We start from the raw sequence: 13,466 nt of genomic DNA, 5'->3' as shown, positions 1-13,466 counted from the left end.
TTCATGTAAAAATAACCGCTTTAATGTGGTATTGGTCAATGCTAAAGAGGTAATTGATTACAAAAATTGGTGGCCAGAATACTACAAAAAAACCATGTTATCCGCGGAATCCAGTGGCAAAAATATTCCAATTCAAGGAATCAGAAGGTTCAAATAAAAATAAGCCAATTCATACATTTTCACCACTCCTACGAGAACTCAAACTTGGTTGTAGCAAACCCTTTTATTAACGTATTAGCCAATCACACCTTCAGGCTTAACAATAACAAAAAAATACACTAATATTCCCTGAAGCATTGGCATATTCCAGTGCAAAGATTCCGATTAATTATAAGAAGACTGTTGATATACAAAACCTACAAAGTTATATACCGGATGTAGAAAATATCCAGGATTAATATAAGGAATTGTTCAACTGGTCCACAACGACCAATAATATACCTGAAGAAAATGAATGATCACACTCTTCGATTTTTTTTATTGTAATAATATTTTTTGTACTATTTAATACAAATTACAGTGCTATGTGTATTTTGTTTTATTTTAATTCCTTATAAAGTTTAGTTTCAGGTGACGCTGAACAATTTATTTGGGAAACCCCATAAGTCAATCAAGTTTGAGCTTACATAGAGCTTATTCTCAATCTTTTTTTCAAAAAATATTGGAGTGAAAAAGTCAAGAAACAGTCTATCTAACTATCTAATTAGCCCTTTTCGGTCCATCTTTGGACATAGGCCTCCCCAATCCTTTTCCATTCTTCTCTGTCTGTCGCTATAGTCATCCACCTAGAGTCCACGTGCTTTTTGATATCATCTGCCCATCTTATTTGGGGCCTTCCTCTGCTTCGTTTATATTCCCACGGTCTCCAACTTATAAGAATTTTGTTCCATCGGTCTTCTTTTTGTCTTATATTGTGTCCTGCAAATCTCCATTTCAATTTTGCAACTTCTTGTCTAATATCCCTCATTTTTGTTTTCTCTCTTATCCACTCGTTTCTCTTTTTATCCATTAGTCTGATGTGCAACATTTGTCTTTCCACTGCTCTTTGGGTTTTTATGATTTTGTCCATGTTTGCTTTTGTAAATGTCCACGTTTGGGAACCATAAATGAGAACAGGGAGTACGCATTGATTGTATACTGTGGTCTTAAGATGCTGTGGATATCTTTTGTTTTTAAGAATGTAGCTTAGTTTGCCAAATGCCGCCCATGCCAGTCTAACTCGTCTTTTTATCTCTGCTGTTTGGTTTTCTTTGTGAAGTTTTATAATTTGACCCATATATATATATATATATATATATATATATATATATATATATATATATATATATATATATATATATATATATATATATATATATATATATATAATCCTGAACTTAATCAATTTCATCTTGTCCGATCCTCATTGTGATGTCTTCATCTGTATTTGTTATGATTTTGGTCTTGCTGTAATTCATATTAAGGCCTATCTTTCCAGCTTCTACGTCCAGTTCTTTCATCATTTCAAATAATTCTTCTTTTTTATCGGTTATCACTGCGATGCCATCAGCGTACCTTAGATGATTCAAGAGTTGTCCACAAATTTTTATACCTTTTTCTTCCCATTCTAATCTTTTAAAAATATCTTTCAGAGCCTGATTAAAAAGTTTCGGTGATATTGTGTCACCCTGTCTTACGCCTCTATTTATTTGTATTGATTTTGTTCCTTTATATACTTTAATTGTTGTTTTGGCTTCCTTATATATATATTGGCTATTAGTTCCGTATATCTGTGGTCAATTCTGCTGTTAATCAAAGAACTTTTCACTGCCCAATATTCGACACTGTCGAAAGCCTTTTCGAAATCTATGAACGCTATATATAGAGGAATGTGGTATTCATTTGCTCGTTCTATAAGTATTTTCATACTTAGTAAATGGTCACTTGTGCTGAACCCCTTTCTAAAACCAGCTTGTTCTTTTGACTAGTATCCGTCGAATTTTGTCGTCAATCTATTAGTTAAAATTTTTGTTAGGAGTTTGTACATTACATTGAGGAGTGTTATAGAACGGTAGTTTTTTATATCTGCTTTATCCCCTTTCTTGTGTAGGATAATGGTTACGGATTCCTTCCAGTTGTTTGAGATTCTTTTTTCTTTTAATATCTTGTTAAAAAAGGAATGTAGACTATTAATTACCACTTTTCCACCATATTTCAGCATCTCTGCAGTTATTCCATCTTTTCCAGGCGATTTGTTGTTTTTTATTTCTTTCAATGCCTTCTTTATTTCTGATTTGCTTATTTCTGGCTGTAGCTCTGAGTTGACATTTATTTTAGAAACAGTAAATAAATGAAATTAGGTCAGTTTTTAACATGTAGAAATCTTAGTGTTTTTCTCACACAGTTTTTTCTTCTTTTCCGAAAGTTTCAGTTTTTTGACTTATGGGGTTTCTCAAATAAGTAATTTATATTGATCCGTTGATGAGTAATTTTAATTTTTTTTTTGAGCTTAAAATCACAGTATTTATGTAAACCTATTTTACAATATTTAATATCAATTTTTAATCGTTAAATGATAGTTAGTTAGTAGTTAGTTCTCTGGTCTACTTCGCACATAGTCAAAGATCTTTTTAATGCAAACTGATATTTTATTGACAATTTTCTATTCTTTCTGTGCTGTAACCGATAATGAACGAAAAATGTACCTATCTAATGAAAAAGGGATAAATGTATAAAGGCCTAAATATTCATACCGTAGATGATAAGCGGTAAGCATGAAAAATAAAAAACGGCACCACTGTTCCACGTCGAATTAATAATAAAGGATATAAGGCTTTGAAGCCCTCAAGGTAGCTGCATAACTAGGTTAATAATAGTGGCGAAAGCTCAAAGACCAACAGACCTTTTACAGATCGATATAAGCTGTCATCTATGTTGGCTGTATGATTACGAATGGGCGATTTATGACGGCAACCGGACTTTTATTGAAAATTAAAGACCCATGTTCACAATGTACTCTACCGATATGCAGCATTGTAATAACGGCGTATTGTTAGCTGGTGGGGGTGTGCCGTTCTATGCATGACTTAAAAAGTGCGTGGTTGAGGTAACTTTATCGACTTGAATCTGAAATAATTTATTATTCTGAATAATATACCGAATAACATATAATTAATAACGTCGCGTGAAGATGTGAAGATTGGGAAAGGAAAAATTATATTTCTTAGCGTGATTTGTCCATCTAAAATCAGCATTTCTTAAATACAGATAAGAAAACACGGTTTATTAATAAATTTATATTACACTTGCACCATGTTTCTCAAAAACGGTTATCAAAAAACAACTATACTGTACACTTACGAGGGAGCTGCAATAGAATATTTCAGTACTGCGACGCCATACACAATATTGTTATCAGCTATTTCTCTACACATATTTGTTTTTTTTTATTTAATAAAACAGGAATCTTATGATTATTGCTATCTGATTATTCACTCTGATCTATATACACAATATTACAAAAAACTTATCTAAGGTTACATTCAGGAATATTCCTTAGGCTCTAATCATTATAGTACTACTAGCTAACATGTATACTAGCCGCACTTTGCTCTGCTTTTTCACTTTCATTCACTTATAGCACTAACTCAAACGTCTTCGTTCTCTTAAGTCTTCTTATCTGGTTGGCTTTGTCTAGGAGTTTGATGGCCTCGACATTCACGTGGTTGGAGAGCCTTTGTTCATGACTCTCGGCAAACTTACTTATTGTCTGGATAACCGTATCCATCTGGAGGCCTCGATGAAGATCACAGTTTCTGAAGTACCATGGAGCGTTAACGATGTTCCTTAATAATTTATTCTGATATCGTTGTATAATAGTCTAGCTGCCAGGCGACATACTGAATGACTTATAACAGGCTACAATTTTCAGGATAGCTTCATAAGACCTCGACCCCCAAATATCTCTTGGGGTACTTTCTGTACCGGGTGCTTTTTCTCTCCGACTTATCCAAAAGTGGTCATTTTGAAGTGATGTATCAAATTTATTAATAACGTATTGCTGTTCAATGAACACAAAAGTCGACTTCCTGAAATATCCGAAAAAAATCTTCTCCGACAAAAATTTTGGTTCCATAAGGGAGTCCACCAAACTAAACATGCCAAAAAAACAACTTCAAAAAATTTAGTAATAACAAGCTGATTTTCTCTATATCGTTCAAAAATAACGTGAAAAATACTATTTTTACATTGTCCGACAAAATGTACTCGCCGATTTTACCGTTCGACAGTGAAAATCGGCTTTTCCACGAGTCTTTGGAAATTTATTAATAACTGTCGGACAAAAAAGAATTAGATTTGTGAAAGATTTACATACTAAATGGAATATGTGTCCGACAAATATAATGTAACCAAATTGCAGTCCGACAGAAAATGGCAATTTTTTTATTTATTTAATCTATATAAATTTCAGATGTTACGCAAAGCTTTAATTTTATTAATAACCTTCGGACTAAGTACAAAGTTAATTTTTTAGATAATTATTAAATGTTTAATACTATTGGCGGGCAAATCAAATTGTGCGATAGCGTCATTTTTATTAAATAAAATAATAAAAATATTAAAAAATGTATTTTTTAATATTTTTAACATATTTATGACAGTGTTCTTCACCACTAGGATCAACTGAACATTTTCAATGTAGGTTTTTAAATGTTAACTTCCACCATTTGTACTAAATAAGTTTTCCATTTAGGTGCTGAAGAAGGTGACAGCCTATCACGGAAAATTCAAATTTAGAATAAAGTTCTACACCAAACTGGCTTATACCATCTCTAGCCGATCCTTGATTTGACGCTTTCCCCAAAGTTACCTATCAAAGAATTATATATATATATATATATATATATATATATATATATATATAAACATATGTACCTATACAATAAAAAATAATTAAATAATTAAACTTTTTTTGTCATTCTTCATCAAAACTGTTATTTAACTCTTCATCACTTGAACTAATAATGTCCTCATCGTTCTCTTCATTTTGAATTTCCGTATCTGAAATAATAATAGATTATGATTTCTTACAAGTAGCTTGTTACCTATATTTCAAATATAAGTAACCTGATATATTTGAAGATATATCATCAAATATAGGATACTGAGGGCCATCAAACCAATGGTGGTAATATTTTTCTTCTATCAGTGTCCATCCACAATTTTCAGGTTTTAAATTTATTGGTGATCTTAAGTACAGCAATATATAAACACTGCATATATAAATTGTTGTTTTAATTTGTTGTAATAGCTCTTCTTTAGATGAAGGCATACTTGATGCATCGAGACCTTTTAATTGAGCTTTTATTACCATTTCATCGTGATTTTTGTTTCCAAAAGCCTACTCGAAGAGCTCAACTCGTCCCATGTTGACGTCTTTGCTTTTTAAGGAATAAACTTTACAAATAAATTCTTCAATGACTTTAAATGTTGGGTTTGAAGTATTCATTTCAGATGGAGGGATTCTTAAAAGATCCAGGAAGGCTACCTGGTATCTTTCGTTTTTCTTCAAAATAACAGATGGTCTCTTCTTTCCTTTTTTATAAAATGCAAGGTTATAATCATTGCCAGTAAATACATGACATACTGTTACAGCTCGTGTCATTTGCTCTCCATAATTTTGATAAATATCATTGATATTAAAATATTCCTATTTTTTGTTGGTTGACATATCTATATCTATAATTACTTCCACATTAGATTTTAAAAATTCCATATTGGATAACATAATTATAAAAATGTCAGAATCGGTACAACGAACTGTCACTCGGTAGTTCGTGTTCATCTGGCAAATATGGTGTACAATCTTTGTATCTGCTTCTTCATGTGTACAAGATCAATTATAATCTACAGATTTTTTCATACTTCAATATTCAATTCAATTCAATTCAATCATAATTCAATTTAAATATTTTTCCTTCTCATATCTCAGCAAATTCGTCGATGCACCAGTCTTCAATGAGAAATTCCACAAACTTTTCTTTAAAATTTTTATTTCTTAATAATTTGCCAAAATCTGTTGAGCGCATATTTTCTCTTCTGACATCATACCGAATATTACTGTCTTCTCCTCTCAACTGATGTTCGTGGTCTTTAATAGTTGATGAGTTGTATTTGTCAAATATGATATGAACGAAACGTGTCCGACTGAAAAATCGGAAAAAGATTCTTGTCCGTCAATTCTACATTTGTATACTACGAGATTTTATAAAACAGCTTTGAAAAAATCAGCTTGTTATTTATAAATAGGATATATCTACAATTTTAATGCCCACACATTCTACAAAAAAGTAATCTCGGCTGTATGTTTTTTTAATTTTTAGATAAAAGGCCCTATTTTTTTGTCCGACAATTTATTCACTAAGTTGTACTCTTCATTTAAAAACTAAAAAATCATAAAAAAAACCGTTATTAATAAATTTCCACAGACTCGTGGAAAAGCCGATTTCACTGTTGGACGGTAAAATCGGCGAGTACATTTTGTCGGACAATGTAAAAATAGTATTTTTCACGTTATTTTTGAACGATATATAGAAAATCAGCTTGTTATTACTAAATTTTTTGAAGTTGTTTATTTGGCATGTTTAGTTTGGTGGACTCCCTTATGGAATCAAAATTTTTGTCGGACAAGATTTTTTTTTGGATATTTCACAAAGTCGACTTTTGTATTCATTAAACAGCATTACGTTATTAATAAATTTGATACATCACTTCAAAATGACCACTTTTGGATAAGCTGGAGAGAAAAAGCACCTGGTACAGATAGTATTCCAAGAGATATTTGGGGGTTGAGGTCTTATGAAGCTATCCTGAAAATTGTAGCCTGTTATGTATAAGTGATTCAGTATGTCGCCTGGCACTTAGACTATAATTTGGATGTTACTTTCTTTTGTACAGCCCCATAGCTGTATCCCATATGTCCATATCGGTTTAAGGACTTGCTCCTACATTAACAATTTGTTATAAGTAGACAGAGTGGATTTTTTTCCCATCAACCAGTACATCTTTCTGTACACCAATCAACTTAATTTCTAATTCCCTTTTTTTCTTCTTAATATGTGCTTTCCAACGTAGCTTGGAATCTAATGTCATACCAAAATATTTTGCCGTATTTGCATAAGGTATTTGGTTTCTGAGAAGACCAGGCAGGTTTCACAGCGGGGAAAACATGCTTAGATCACATTTACACGGTCGAACAACTAATAGAAAAAAGAATGGCCAAAAATAGATCCGTCCATCTGGCTTTTGTTGATCTTATGACCCAATACCTAGAACCAAGCTATGGGAAGCAATGGAAGACATCGAAGTTCCACAAAGATTAATAAACGCGGTAAAAGCACTCTACAAGAATAACGAAGTAGCTATCAAAACGGGCAATAGAATATGCAGTCCATTTAAGACGACAAAGGGACTACTACAGGGTTGCTCCACATTCCCCACTCTGTTCAAAATATTCCTGGAAAAAACCCTGAAACCATGGAAAGAAAAGTGCGAAGAAATGGGTATACCAGTAAGGAACGAATATCTATATACGCTAAGTTTTGCCGACGACCAAATAGTGATCGCACAAGATGAGGATGACCTCAGTTTTATGATGAGAAAACTGGAGCAGGAATATACAAAGAATGGGATGGAAATAAACCTACAGAAAACTGAATACCTAACAACGGAGAATACAGAAATAAAACAGCTGGAAATAGAAGAAGGTAAACAAATCAAAGGAACAGACAAGTATAAGTATTTAGGTGTCATAATATCAAACAAAGAAACAACGGAGGAAGATATAAAAAATAGACTAGGACAAACAAGAGACTGCATACGAAAATTGAACCCGGTACTATGGGATAAGAACATCAGCATGAAGACAAAGAAAAAAATATATAATACCATGACAAGAAGTATCCTCACTTATGGGTGTGAAAATTGGACAATAAATAAGAAAACCAAAAACAAAATAAGAGCAACAGAGATGGAATTCCTAAGGAGAAGCTGCAGAGTAACAAGAAGAGATAGAATAAATAACATGGATATTAAGAGGAGAATGGGAATGAACTCCGACATAATAGACTACATCGAACAGAAGAGGTTAACCTGGTACGGGTATGTCAGAAGAGCAGACTAAAATCGGTGGATAAATAGAATAACAGAGTGGAGCCCGATAGGAAGAAGAAAGAGAGGCAGACCCCGAAGATCTTTCAGAGATGAAGTGGACGAAGCAATGAGTAGAAGAAACCTACAGGAAGGGGTCTGACTAAACAGGAAAAATTGGAGAAAACGGTTGAGTGAAGGAATACAGTGAAAACTGTGGAAATCCTTGTATATATATATATATATATATATATATATATATATATATATATATATATATAGTTCTTTCTCAATAGAGAGTTTTTCTAAATACTTCTTTAGAGCACACTTTAATTAGTAAATCTCACTAATTATTCTAATAAATCAATGTTGTTCATTTTTGGTTAATTATTAATTGGCACATGTGCTGTTTCTTATTTCTCTTACATGTGATTAAATATATATTATAGTGCCACATACCCCCGTAGCTAGAAAATACTATGTTCAAGTGCTATTACTCCCTTACATCCAGATTAATTTTTAATAAATATTAAGTTTTAAATCAATCTAATGAATAGTTTACATTCTTGCACACTACAATATCGATTCGCGGTTCAAGGACTTCTTTTCTTCGAGGCCTTTGTGTTCTAGTAATTTTTGCTTTCTAAAGAGTCGTAAAAAATTAATTTGCATGGTGGCACAATGTACCGTAGACGGTTGAAGTTGTTGGTGTACATGGGGTAGGTCAATTTTAATGAGTTCTAATGGGAACAAATTGAATCAACCTTGCTGGTTTTGCATAAAATACATTATAAGGATTTCGTCTTTTTCAATAGAAGAAAGGTGTACTACATATAGCAGTCGTATACAAAAAAATGTTTACAACAAAATTTCCTTAAAATATGCTAAAAAATAATTAGTATTTGAAACCAAGTATGTATGAAAGAGACCATAAAAGTATATATAGGCCAGTAAAGAAAACAGATCAGCTGAAAAAATCTTATGAGTACAGATTTTTGAAGGTATATCAGAGATAGCTGATGACAAATCCTTAAAAACGTACAACTGATTTTGCTTTGTTTTTTTTCAACAATCATAAAAAGTGAATAAATTTTGTTGTGCCTATAAAACGTTCCTTTATTAAACTGCTAGCTTGGTATCTATTATTGGTCATAGAAGATTCTTTAAAAAGAAATGTTTTTTCGCCAATTTTTTAGTGAACTTACTTACAAGCGCGTTACAAAAAAAAATCGATAATAATATAGATATTTATAAGCTAAAAATCCTCTTCAAACGGGTTTTTTTAAAGTTTTAAATTTTTTTAAACTTAAAAGTTTTTTATTATATCTTAAAATTGAAGCATCAAATTAATCAATTGTGATCTGCTAAATACCTATAAAGTCATCGTTTTGGCAGGTACAAGTTAATAACATTTATAAGTTACTGCAAAATAATAGCTTTTTTCAATTACCTCTTATCTTTTTAAGACCTACAACTTTTGTTTCAACTTCTCTAAGCTTTTAATGATTGTTAAAAAAAAAACAAAATCAGCTGTACGTCTTCACGGATTTTTCATAAGCTACCCCTTATATACCTTTTAGAACTTTCAAGTAGCTGTGTAAGATATTTACCGTAAAATTTTCATGTCTCATGATATTTTCACAGATAGACCAAACAAAGATTTCAAAATATAAAATCACACTAAACACTCCTGTGATTTTCAAACTACATAAATAGTCAATGAAAACGACATATGCGACAATGTTGTCGCACTTTTATTAAATTTTTAGTGAACGATCAAATCTTACCAAAAATAGAACAACCATAATGAAGTATCAAATTATAAGGTAATTAATTTAAACAAATGTTATAAATTTCAAACATTTTAATTGAAATGATAAACTGAGTCACTGCACAACAAAAAACAGTAACTACTAACAATAACGAAGAACAATTTAAAAAAAAAAAACTAAAAATATATACATAGTTATGATAAACCCATAAATTAGAACTCGAAAAGATACAATAATGGTAACAAAATAAAAATAATTCAAAATAGATTTTCGAAATGGAATCCTGCAGCCTGTACACATTTTTGTTGCCGAATTGTTAATTGACGTATTGAATTACGGATACTCTGGGGATCGTTTCTAATAGTATTACAACAATGTATAATTCTATCAATTAATTGTTGTCGGTTATTAATATTCACTGCGTAAACTAGTTGCTTCAATCGTCCCCAAATATGGTAATCAACGGGATTGAAATCAGGGGATCTTGAAGGCCACGAAATAGAACCTGCACGTCCTATCCACCTGTTGCCATAAACATTATTGAGATGTTGTCTCACTGCCAGTAAAAAGTGTGGGGGTGCCCCATCATGCTGAAAATACATCCCTCGGATAGCAACGTTCGCGTTGGCAAGCAAATTCGGCAAAATATTTTGTAGAAAGTTCAAATAGACCTGCCCTGTTAAAGGACCATCAAAAAAGTGAGGACCTACTAATTGGTTATTTATGACACCAATCCACACGTTAACCGAAAACCTTAACTGAGAACGACGTTCTCGAATAGCATGGGGATTTTCTTCTGCCCATACATGTGAATTTCGTGAATTATTTATCCCGTCTCTGGTAAATTGGGCTTCATCTGTAAATAGTGTCCTGTATAGCGTTGGTCGATTATTGTTTATCCATCTACAAAATTCCAACCTATCGATCTCATCTCCAGCATGTAGTCGCTGAACCATTTGAATGTGATATGGGTATAGATTATTTTTTTGTAAGACTCTACATACTTTTGATTGAGTAACATTGAGCTCTCGACTTACTTGTCTAGTGCTTATTGTAGGGTTCATAGTAACGGCGTCCATAATGTCATCTTCCTGCGCTTCATCTACATGTCGCTCTGTTGTTCCACTAGGAAAAATGCCATTTTCTCGCAAATAATTAAAAACTGACCCAAATGTTGGATAACTGGGAGTTCGACGATAAGGAGATCTCCTGCGATATTCTCTACTAGCAGCCCTACCATTCCCATTACAGAATCCATAAACAAATATTATGTCTGCATATTCTGTGGTCGAAAACTGATGTGGCATTTTGAACGAAAGTAACAAAAGCTCTACCAAAACTAACACAATGTACTTAACGTAGATATGACAGAAGAAATATGTATTCTTGTACACATAAATAACAATTGATAATGACAATAATGACAATGGGTATAAAATATCAAGAAACGTCAAACGGTCAACGCCAACCTTCATTTTAAACTTTTTTAGATTTATTTTTATTTAGTACAGTTGATGCAATGTATTATTATTTGACATAAAATTTTAATCATTTACAATCAACAAAAACTAACACATACAAGAGGTTTGACTTTTTAATCAATTTAATTTATTATTTATCGAAAATAATGCCCCAATACGATCTATGAGTAAAAATTTAAAATTGGAAAACAATTGATTCTATCGTAGAGATAATACAAAGTGACAGTAAAGATGTTAATTTTCTACGTATTAGATTATGTTGTAGGAACTCATTTTAATTAAAATGTTTGAAATTTATAACATTTGTTTAAATTAATACCTTATAATTTGATACTTCATTATGGTTGTTCTATTTTTGGTAAGATTTGATCGTTCAATAAAAATTTAATAAAAGTGCGACAACATTGTCGCATATGTCGTTTTCATTGGCTATTTATGTAGTTTGAAAATCACTTATTGCATTTTAAAAAAAATTTATACAGGGTGTAATATTTAATACAAATCCCTAAATTAATTTTTCCAAAGCCAGTCCTGGAATTTTTTAGTTTAGCTAATACCAGACGAATGCTTGATAGTAGTGTACTGTATCATGCAAAAATTAAAAAAATCAAATGAGCCGTATAAACAATACAGTAAAATGAAATAAATGGTCAATTACACAAATCACCCTGTTAATTAATAAAGAAGAGGAGTTGACATGTTTTATTGGCCACATGATATGCTCCCTGAGGGACTCTACATATGGTAGAAGTATGTAAAGTTCCTCATGACTCACCCTGTATATTTGGGTATCACATACAGCAACTTAAACTGATTAGTTCGTAAGGTTTTATTATTCAGTTTGCAATAAGATTTAAATTTTGCAATGGATTTTATTATTTTTAATTTTGTAATGCTGACGATTTATTTAATTTCAGTAAATTTTAAATTGTTATTGTTATTTCTCTGATTTTTTTAAGCTTTGTCCATAAAATTGTACAATTTGTAGTGACAATAAAGCATATTTCTATTCTATTACATTCTATAAATTCAATAATAAAGGCGGTACTACAAATGTGTTTATTTGATCCACCCACTGTACCGTATTAATATTTTAATTAGTCACCTGTAAAGGAGGTTTTGTTTTACTAGTACTGCCTATAAATCTTCGTATTGGTTACCTACTGTTATCAGTACGGTAGAAAACAAGTTATTTAGCACTAATAAAATCGTTATATGAGTAATTTGTAGGCATGATAAATTAAGGAGACAGTTTTTATTTATAAAACACCAATAAAACCAGAATGCTGAAAGTGTTTTTATATAAATACCTGGAATTTAGTAAATAATAAATTAAATAGTTTCATTTAAAAATTATTCAATCGTTTGAAAATTAAAATTACATGCTTTTGTTTTTGATTCTAGTTCGGAAATGATTTTCAAAAACACTTTTTTATGTTTAAAATTTTCATGGAGTTAGAATCTATGGAGAGGGCATCACGTGACTAAAAACAACCTCACTTCGGCCATATTGTTATGATCGTTGTGTCAGATCGTGTATAATGGTTTACGTTTGTTGTTTTTAGAATATTTTTTAGTTTTAATACTTTTATACTAACTGTTATATTATATTGTAATAGTGCATAATAATAGTTTCTTGTTCTCAATGTAGTTGCAGTAGCAGTAGCAATGTCGATAAAAAATCTTCAAGAATAACGTTTCTTAGGTTAATATACAAATATGTAAACAAAGAAGTGGTCCGTACTTCAGAGAATAAATTAATAGTGTTCATAAAACATGTTATAAGTAACGTAGATCAGTTTATTGATTAATTCTTCAGCCATTATTGATTATTTTGAAAAGTTTACAAAATAGCAATTAAAACATCCACTTCCCATAAAATAGAAATATTTAATACATAGGATATAAAGATACCAACAATTTCTAGGCTGTTCGAAGAACATCGAACAATCCATCGAAGATCATTGGAACCAAATCAAAACGATTATAAGCAACTCAACTCCAAACTTAAAAGAGAGCAGCCAAAAAAAGCAACAGTGGATGAACGATGAGATTTTGAATTTGATGGAAAAAAGACGCAATTTTA

The 13,466-nt window shown here is 31.4% G+C and overlaps 1 protein-coding gene across 4 annotated transcripts in view; it reads right to left on the bottom strand.

The window, feature by feature from the left end:
• The window catches only part of Ddr (discoidin domain-containing receptor 2), a 789,300-nt gene that overhangs the window by 305,427 nt on the left and 470,407 nt on the right, over positions 1 to 13,466 (bottom strand). The window lies entirely within an intron of this gene.

This window comes from Diabrotica undecimpunctata, chromosome 9 (genome assembly GCF_040954645.1).
Source record: "Diabrotica undecimpunctata isolate CICGRU chromosome 9, icDiaUnde3, whole genome shotgun sequence".
In the NCBI taxonomy this organism is placed as follows: Eukaryota; Metazoa; Arthropoda; class Insecta; order Coleoptera; family Chrysomelidae; genus Diabrotica; species Diabrotica undecimpunctata.
This window is presented reverse-complemented; position numbering and strand designations above follow the sequence as displayed.